The 7,349-nt window shown below is 53.5% G+C and overlaps 1 pseudogene; it reads right to left on the bottom strand.

The window, feature by feature from the left end:
* Positions 1-1,210: 1,210 nt before the first annotated feature.
* Positions 1,211-7,114, bottom strand: LOC122125511 (annotated as a pseudogene).
* Between the last annotated feature and the right edge of the window lie 235 nt (positions 7,115-7,349).

Genomic DNA, 7,349 nt, shown 5'->3' with positions numbered 1-7,349 from the left:
GTCTACTCCTTTCTATCTTGTATATTTGTCCGTTCTGCTAAAAAACAACTTTCCATGAAGAACAAAGCCTGGCACCTTCAGGAAAATGCATGGAACTGGAATTCATCATACATCTTTGGAAGGAAAACAAGCCAGACAAGAAACGTAAATATGTTTTTCTCAGGTAGAATCCAGACTTTAAAAGACACAAACCTAGACAGGTGCTGGTGGCTCATTCCTGTCATCCTAGCTACTCAGAAGGCTGAGATATGAGGATCACGGTTCAAATCCAGCCAGGGCAATAAAATCCATGAGACATCTTATCTCCAATAAACCACCAGAAAACCACAAGTGAGGCTGTGGCTCAGGTGGTAGAGTGCTCGCCCTTAGCTGATGAGCTGAGGCACAGCAGCCAGGACCAGAGTTCAATCCACAGGAGTAACCAAAAAAAAAAAAAGATATAAAACCGTAAAGGAGACTCACACTGATGTCCTCGACCACAGGGGCGTTGGGCATGCTTGCCGTACCTTATGGGAAACCCAGGCTTTGAGACAATGCTATGTGCTCATCAAAAAACATGGATGATTTTCCCAGGGCAGGGGTGTGGCTCAGTGAATAGTCAGAGGACTTGAGCAGTAGGAGGATGTGAATAATAGGAGGATGTGAACAGTAGGGCCTCCACAGGCAGCCCGGGTCCTTGGCCAGCTCTACCACAGCAGGCAGCATGCCTAGGGGTCAGGACACTCAGTGTGAGTGTTTAGGACTAAGTCTCCTCACAGAAAAGTTCAGAGACTAAGTCCCCAGGGCACTCCCCGCAGCCCCCACTAAGACCTGAGGGCCAACTGTTTCTACACCTTTATTTCTTTTGAAAAGAGAGAAAAAAGTAATAAAATATAAACAGAACAGTTGACACAAATAAACCACGGTGGTGGAGGTGGGGGGAGAGAAAGGGAGGAAGGTGGGAGGGAGGTGGGGATGGGGTCCCCATCTCAGCAGCAAGAGGCAGTGACCCGGATGCTCGCGTCTCTCCCTACAGGGCAGGAGTGGCGCCTTCCTCCTGGCTGCTGTCCATCCCACTGTGTCCCTCAGCCTTTGGGAGGGGGCCGGGCGCCATCTCCCCAGGTGGCTCACGAAATGTGCATGGGGCCAGGTCTGGGATCAGGCCAAGCACGGGGAGGGCTGTCAGCGACACACTGGCTCCTTGAGGGAGGAGCTCAAGGAGTGCTGAGCTGAGGGTGGACCAGAGGCTGGGCACTGAAGGCCCAAGCACTGGCTCTTCTTCCAGCATCAGGCAAGAGACAGAACTGGAGGAACAGGAATGGGTCGGCTCAGAAGCCCAACCTGGCCCTCTTGCGCCCCTGCCCCGGCTCCACCACCCTCTCCTCATCCACCCGCCTGTCTGGCCACCCAGTCCCTGCCTGGGCTCTGCCACCCTCTGGCCCTCCTGGGCCCCTGACCGGGCACCACCACCCCTCCCACCTGCCACTGCCCACCCACCCCCAGCCCGCACCAGTCAAGGCCTCCTGGGCAAAGTACTTGATGCCCACATCCTGGTCCTGGGTCAGCTTCTCCAGGACCGGCTTGACCTCACTCTGCAGGTTGCTGGAAGCAGAGGGGTAAGGGCTGGAGCATGAAGCAGATGGGTGCCCACAGCTGGGAACTCAGTTCAGGCCTGGCTACCCCCTTGCATCTCCAGACGACTAGCAATGCTGAGCCACCTCTCACCTTAGCTTCCCTTCACACCCCCTCCCCATAAGGCTCGCCAACATCACTGCCGACTCCTCAGTCTACAGTGAAGCTGACACTGGGAGGAAGCAGCAGGGAGCAGTGGCAGCTGAACACAGTGGTGCACATCTGGAATCCCAGCTACTGAGGAAGCCCTAGCAATAGCTGGGCGTGGTGGCACCCGTTATCCTAGTGGTGTGAGCAGCATGCACAGACCAGGCAGCCTGGGCCACACATGTGCTCTGTGAAATATAACAAAGGCAAAAAGCGCTGGGGGCATGACTCAAGTGGCAGATTGCTTGCCTACTGAGGTCAACCCTCAGTATTACCACAAAGGAAGAAACAGTGTAGCTGGAGAGGAGCATAAGAACAGCAAGTCCCAGCGCACCTGTTGTGGAGGATGGGCCCGATCTTCTGCATGGACTTGGCGACATTGAAGTGGACGTTGCCAACAGGGTCCCCTGCCATGCGCATGACAGTGGGCAGCATGTGCTTGGTGGTGATGTCCTGCCCGCACACCTCTGACAGAACCTGGCCAAGCATGGGCACACAATCAGTACAGTCAGCGCCTGGCACCTGGGCCCAGGTGTCAAGCCTATGCCAACCCTCACTGGCATCTAAACGGAGCGCATAACTGACATCATCTCCCCTCAGTTATGATTTACAACGAGCTCAACTCTGAACACGCAGCCAACGGTGTGTCTCACACCAGCTCACCCACGCCCAGGCCAAGGGTGCCAGAGGCCTGGAGCCCGCCCAGCTCTAGATGTGTACTGCTGGCCCTGGCCCTCAGCCTCTCCACTCCCAAGCTTGTTGTCACGGCAGGGCCGTGCGTGCCCCTTCTATGGCTAGCCGGCTCTTGGGTGCAGGTGTGGCGTGGGCCGCACTCACATTTATGCAGGAGAGGGTGGTCATGGGATACACGTAGTTGGGGTCTCCAGACATGGCCAGCACCTTGGGGATGATGGTGGCATGTGCCCACTCCTTCCCGAACTTCTCCACCAGCATATTGAGGTTGCTGGTGGCTGCCTCACAGATGGCATACACTGCAAGGGGGACAAGAAGGCCATGGGGGAGTTTTAGAGTAGGTCAGGGCTCAGCACCAGCCTTAGCCAGGGTTCCAACACTGGGAGGCAGGGCACAGACAGAACAGTGGCGTGGCCCCGCCCACTGGCTGACAGCTCCTTGTGGCAGGACTCACCATGGTCCACCAGCCATGCCATGCACAATGAGTTGAGTTTCTCATCAAAGAATTCCACTCCCTGCCAGAGGAGAGAGGTGGTGAGGGCTCCGAGGGTGAGGGAGGCTGGCCTGCCTCCTCTCTCCTCCCCGCCCTACCTGGCATGCCCTGGATCATGCACCAGCTGCCCAGCCAGCAGGGGCATGTACTCGATTATGGCCAGCCGCATCTGCCACTTGGTGTCCTTGGCTAGCTCCACAATGGCTTGCAGCAGCGACTGGGACAGCTGCCATATTCCGATCACCTAGATCACACAGTCCAAGTTGGAGATGATGTTCAGCCGCACCTCCAGGCACTGCAGAGGATGGGGCTCCAGTGATGCCTGGCCCAAGGCGGCCTGGAATGGGGGGAGGGGAGTGCCACCCCACAGCAACACCCTACAGACCTGCCATCTCCCCAGGGCCACTGCCCTAACTCCAACCTGGCCCCAGGGACACAGTGACAAGGCCACATACAGAGCCACACTTGACATTAAGTGATGGAGGCTTGGGCATCATATGACACCTGCAGTCATTCTGAGAGAACTTGCAGGAATCATGAGGAAAAATAACACAGTGGGAGAAGAAAGGTGAGCCCCAACTCCACCCAGGACAGCTGTGTCAGGACCCAGTTGAGGCTTGAGCCAGAAGGGAGGAGTCATGACACTTGGCCCACCAGTACTGAGACTTGCGCCTTTCCTTCCTGTCACCTCAACTCCCTCCACTGACATGAACCCCCACCAGAGCACAGCCCCGCCTCCAGGGCAAGCCTCATCCATGCCATGCCCTCACTATCCAGCAGGGCCGGGGCAAACACAGCAGGTGCTCCATGACAGAAAGAGTTTGAACTGCTTCTGCCTCCCAGATTGTGAGCTCTGATCAACCCCACACGTGCATGCTTACCCATCACACATTGACTCATCACTCAGCTCAGCAGCCCCGCTGGACTCCAGGATAGCCATCAATCACCTGGGCAGGGGGCTGGGGGAGGGGAGACTCACCTAGTCCTTCAGCTGGGCCAGGAAGAGGAGCAGGAGTTGCTCGATGGTGTTGTCTTTGCCCAGGGTGGGAGAAAGGCACATGATGGAGGCCAGGGCGGACTTCACATATTGGTTGGCATCTGACACCAGTTCCTGGGAGGGACAAGAGAGGGAGGCCCCAGGGGACCTTCCTCAGCCTTCCTCTGCACATGATTGGCAGGGGGCTAGGGGCAAGCTGTAGGGGTCCCTGCCTCCATCTCCTTGGCTGCAGCCTGTGACCCAGGTGCCTGGGGTGTTTCCACAGCCTGTTCTGTGCCCTCTTTCATGCCCGGCTGACTCCCTCCGACAAACCAGTTACCTTGGTGCACAGCATGATCTGGATCATGATCATGTTCTTTTGACAGTCTGTGGAGAGGTTCTCGCAGAGCTCTGTGGGCTGGGGTGGGGGATGAGATGGTGCCAGCTGCACCTCCACCGTTCTGCGCTCCCCTCCTCCTCGCATGGAAAACAGGCACCCACCTTTCACCTTTTGGGAGGCCATGGCCCTCACCTTGGCCTCGCAGTACTTCATCAGGTTCTGGAAGGCAGGCACCAGGTCTGTCTTGGTAATCTCAGACCCCACAGCTTTCTGGAGCTGGAAACCCAGAACCAGCGAGAAGGGGTGAGTGTGGATCCCAAGGGGTTCTGGTAGCCTCTCTCAGCTATTGAGGCCAAAATCTAGGCAGAAGTGGTGCAGAGGTATGGAGATGGGGCAGGCTACTCTCCCCAGAGCCAGGCCGCGTCCCCAGCAGCGTGCGCCAAAACCACAGACCTTAGTTCACATTATCCCAAGTGGGGCTTTCTGTGACCGGATCCAAAAACATGCCAGCGATGCACAGTCTCCCCCTTTTACATTTCTACTAAAATATAGTGGGCTGAGTCACTAAATGGGCAGGGGAGCTAAGGAGAGACTTCTCAGGAAAGGGAGGAATGGCAAAGAAACACGAGGAAATGCTTATCATCCCTGGGCATGAAGGAATTACAAATCAAAACAACCCTGAGAGTTCATCTTATCCTAGTTAGATTGGCCAGCAGTGTGAATTGGAAGAAATGCTGGCAGGGATATGGAGAAAAGGAGCCCTACTGTGCAGCTGGTGGGAATTAGAACTAGTGCAGCCACTCAGCACAGCAGTCTGCAGGTTCCTCCAAATACTAAACACAAACCTTTCCTGAACATCTACGCTGAGCGCCATGACAAGGACACCTGCACACCCATGTTTACTGCGACACTATTCAGAATAGCCAAGATATAGAAACAGCCCAGATACCCCACAGTAAATGAGTGGACCCACAAATGTGGACAATGGAACTTTACCCAGCCATTAGAAAGAATAAAATAATGTCATTAGCAGGGAAATGGAGGGAACTAGAACAAATCATGTGAAATGAGGTAAGTCAAGATTGGAGATTAACAGTGCACGTTCTCTCTGATATAAGGAAGTTAGATCTAAAATGCACTGGGATATGACAAATGCCACAGGATTCCAGAGACTCACACACAGTGAGACCAAAGAATAGTCTTAGGAGAGAATCACAAAGGCCAATGCCTAAACGTCTCTTCATATTCAAATAAAATATTACACATACTGAAACAAATCCCAAGATGTGGGAACAAAATACATACATACATACATATATATATATATATATATATATATATATATATATATATATATATATATATATTGGTTTTAGCTTTTGATACTTCTGTTTTCTTTATCTGATAAACAGTGTGATCTCATGTTATCTTTAGGAGGGTCCAAGAGGGAAAAAGTTTGGAAATAAAAACTGCAGCTATGGAGCTGACTAGACTCTGATGAAAGTAAACTACACAACTTGAGGGTGGAGATGGGAGGGAGGGGCTGGGAGGGAATGAGAGAACAGCAGACACTCACTGTACAAAAAGGAAATGTCCTCATTACCTGACTCATGCATGCCATTGTAATCCCTCTATACATCCCCTCTATAATAACAGTACACATGTATAAAATGGACTGTGCACACCAGCTCACACTTACAATCTAGCTAGCTATACAGGAAGCAGAGTTAGGAGAATTGGAATCCAAGGTCAGCCCAGGCAAAAGCTTGAGATCCTAGCTGAAAAATAAATCCAAAGGGTGGGGTGTGCCTCAAGAAGGGGGCACCTGCCCAGCGAGCACAAGGCTCCAGTTCAGAGCCCCATTCTGCCAGTATGAACACATGTCTGGATGAAGGTGTGCCTAGTGACTCTGCATTTTCTTGAGACTGGTTGCCAGAGATGTCTTACGCTTGCTCCTGACCACCACTTGCTCCTGATCACCACCAGAGCCAATGGGTCCACAGTAAGGACACACACAAAGGCAGCCCTCATAGGTCCTCATGCTCTTTTACCAGTGTAACTGGTATGGAGTGCTGGTGGGAAGCCCTGTTTCTACCTCAGCTCCTTGTCTGTCTGCAACTTGCATTTCTGGACAGGACAAGAGCTGTCTTCCTCGCTTGGAGCCCAGGTCAGAGAGCTTGCCTTCCTGTCTTTCCTAGGCCCTGCCATGTGCAAAGTGGGGCGAGCTTCCCAGCATGAACATGCACCCCGCAAGTGGTGGGGCCAGCGGGGCTGCACGCAAGTCGGTCTAACCTGACCATGCCAAGATCCAGCCCTGGCTTCTCTGCCCACGGATGTCAGGGTGCCCGCTCCATGCAGGACAGACACCTGTCCCTCTTCCCTTCAGCCTTGGCCCTGCCTGTGCACTGCAGGCCTCATGCACCTCAGTGAACTTGTCGGTCACCATGTAGCAGACGCGCCAGGACTTGTCCTAAGCCTCCTGGCTCAGTATGGGCAACACCAGGGCCTCCAGGTCCTCCTGGGCCAGGAGCTGGGAGATGTTCACACATGCCTCAACTGCCAGAAGCTGCACGGAGTCCTGGGGAGCAGAAGGGGTGCTGACTGCCCACGGGACACAGGGGCCGAGGGCCCAAGGGTGGGGTGAGGGGTGGGGAACGGGGCAGGGACCCACCTGCTCATCAGAGGCTAGGTTGGAGAACATGGGGATGATCTCACTCTTGACATTGTCCAGCTCAGGACCTTGGCCAATTCCCCAAGCCTGAAGATCTCTCAGCAAGTGTAGTGCAGTTAAGGAAGAAAACCTGAAGCTAAAATCAGAATTCCAAGTTTTTGGACAATATATAGAAAACCTCATGTCTGCTTCTAGTGTTTTCCAAACAACTGACATGAAAAGCAGAAGAAAGTAAGGGACTGAGTTCCCTTCTCATTTATGGAATTGCTGCTTCTCTCTCCCTCTGTCTCTCCCCCTTTCTTTCTCTCCATTCTTCCCCCACCCTCCTACTGTCCCCCCTTTAAACTAGGGAAGATTCCAAATGTTACAGTTCCTTTATTTGTGGCTTCATTGAATGTTTATGAAAATAATTTCAAAT

The sequence above is a fragment of the Dipodomys spectabilis genome, unplaced genomic scaffold, assembly GCF_019054845.1.
Source record: "Dipodomys spectabilis isolate Male_0828 unplaced genomic scaffold, ASM1905484v1 ptg000266l, whole genome shotgun sequence".
NCBI lineage: Eukaryota > Metazoa > Chordata > Mammalia > Rodentia > Heteromyidae > Dipodomys > Dipodomys spectabilis.
This window is presented reverse-complemented; position numbering and strand designations above follow the sequence as displayed.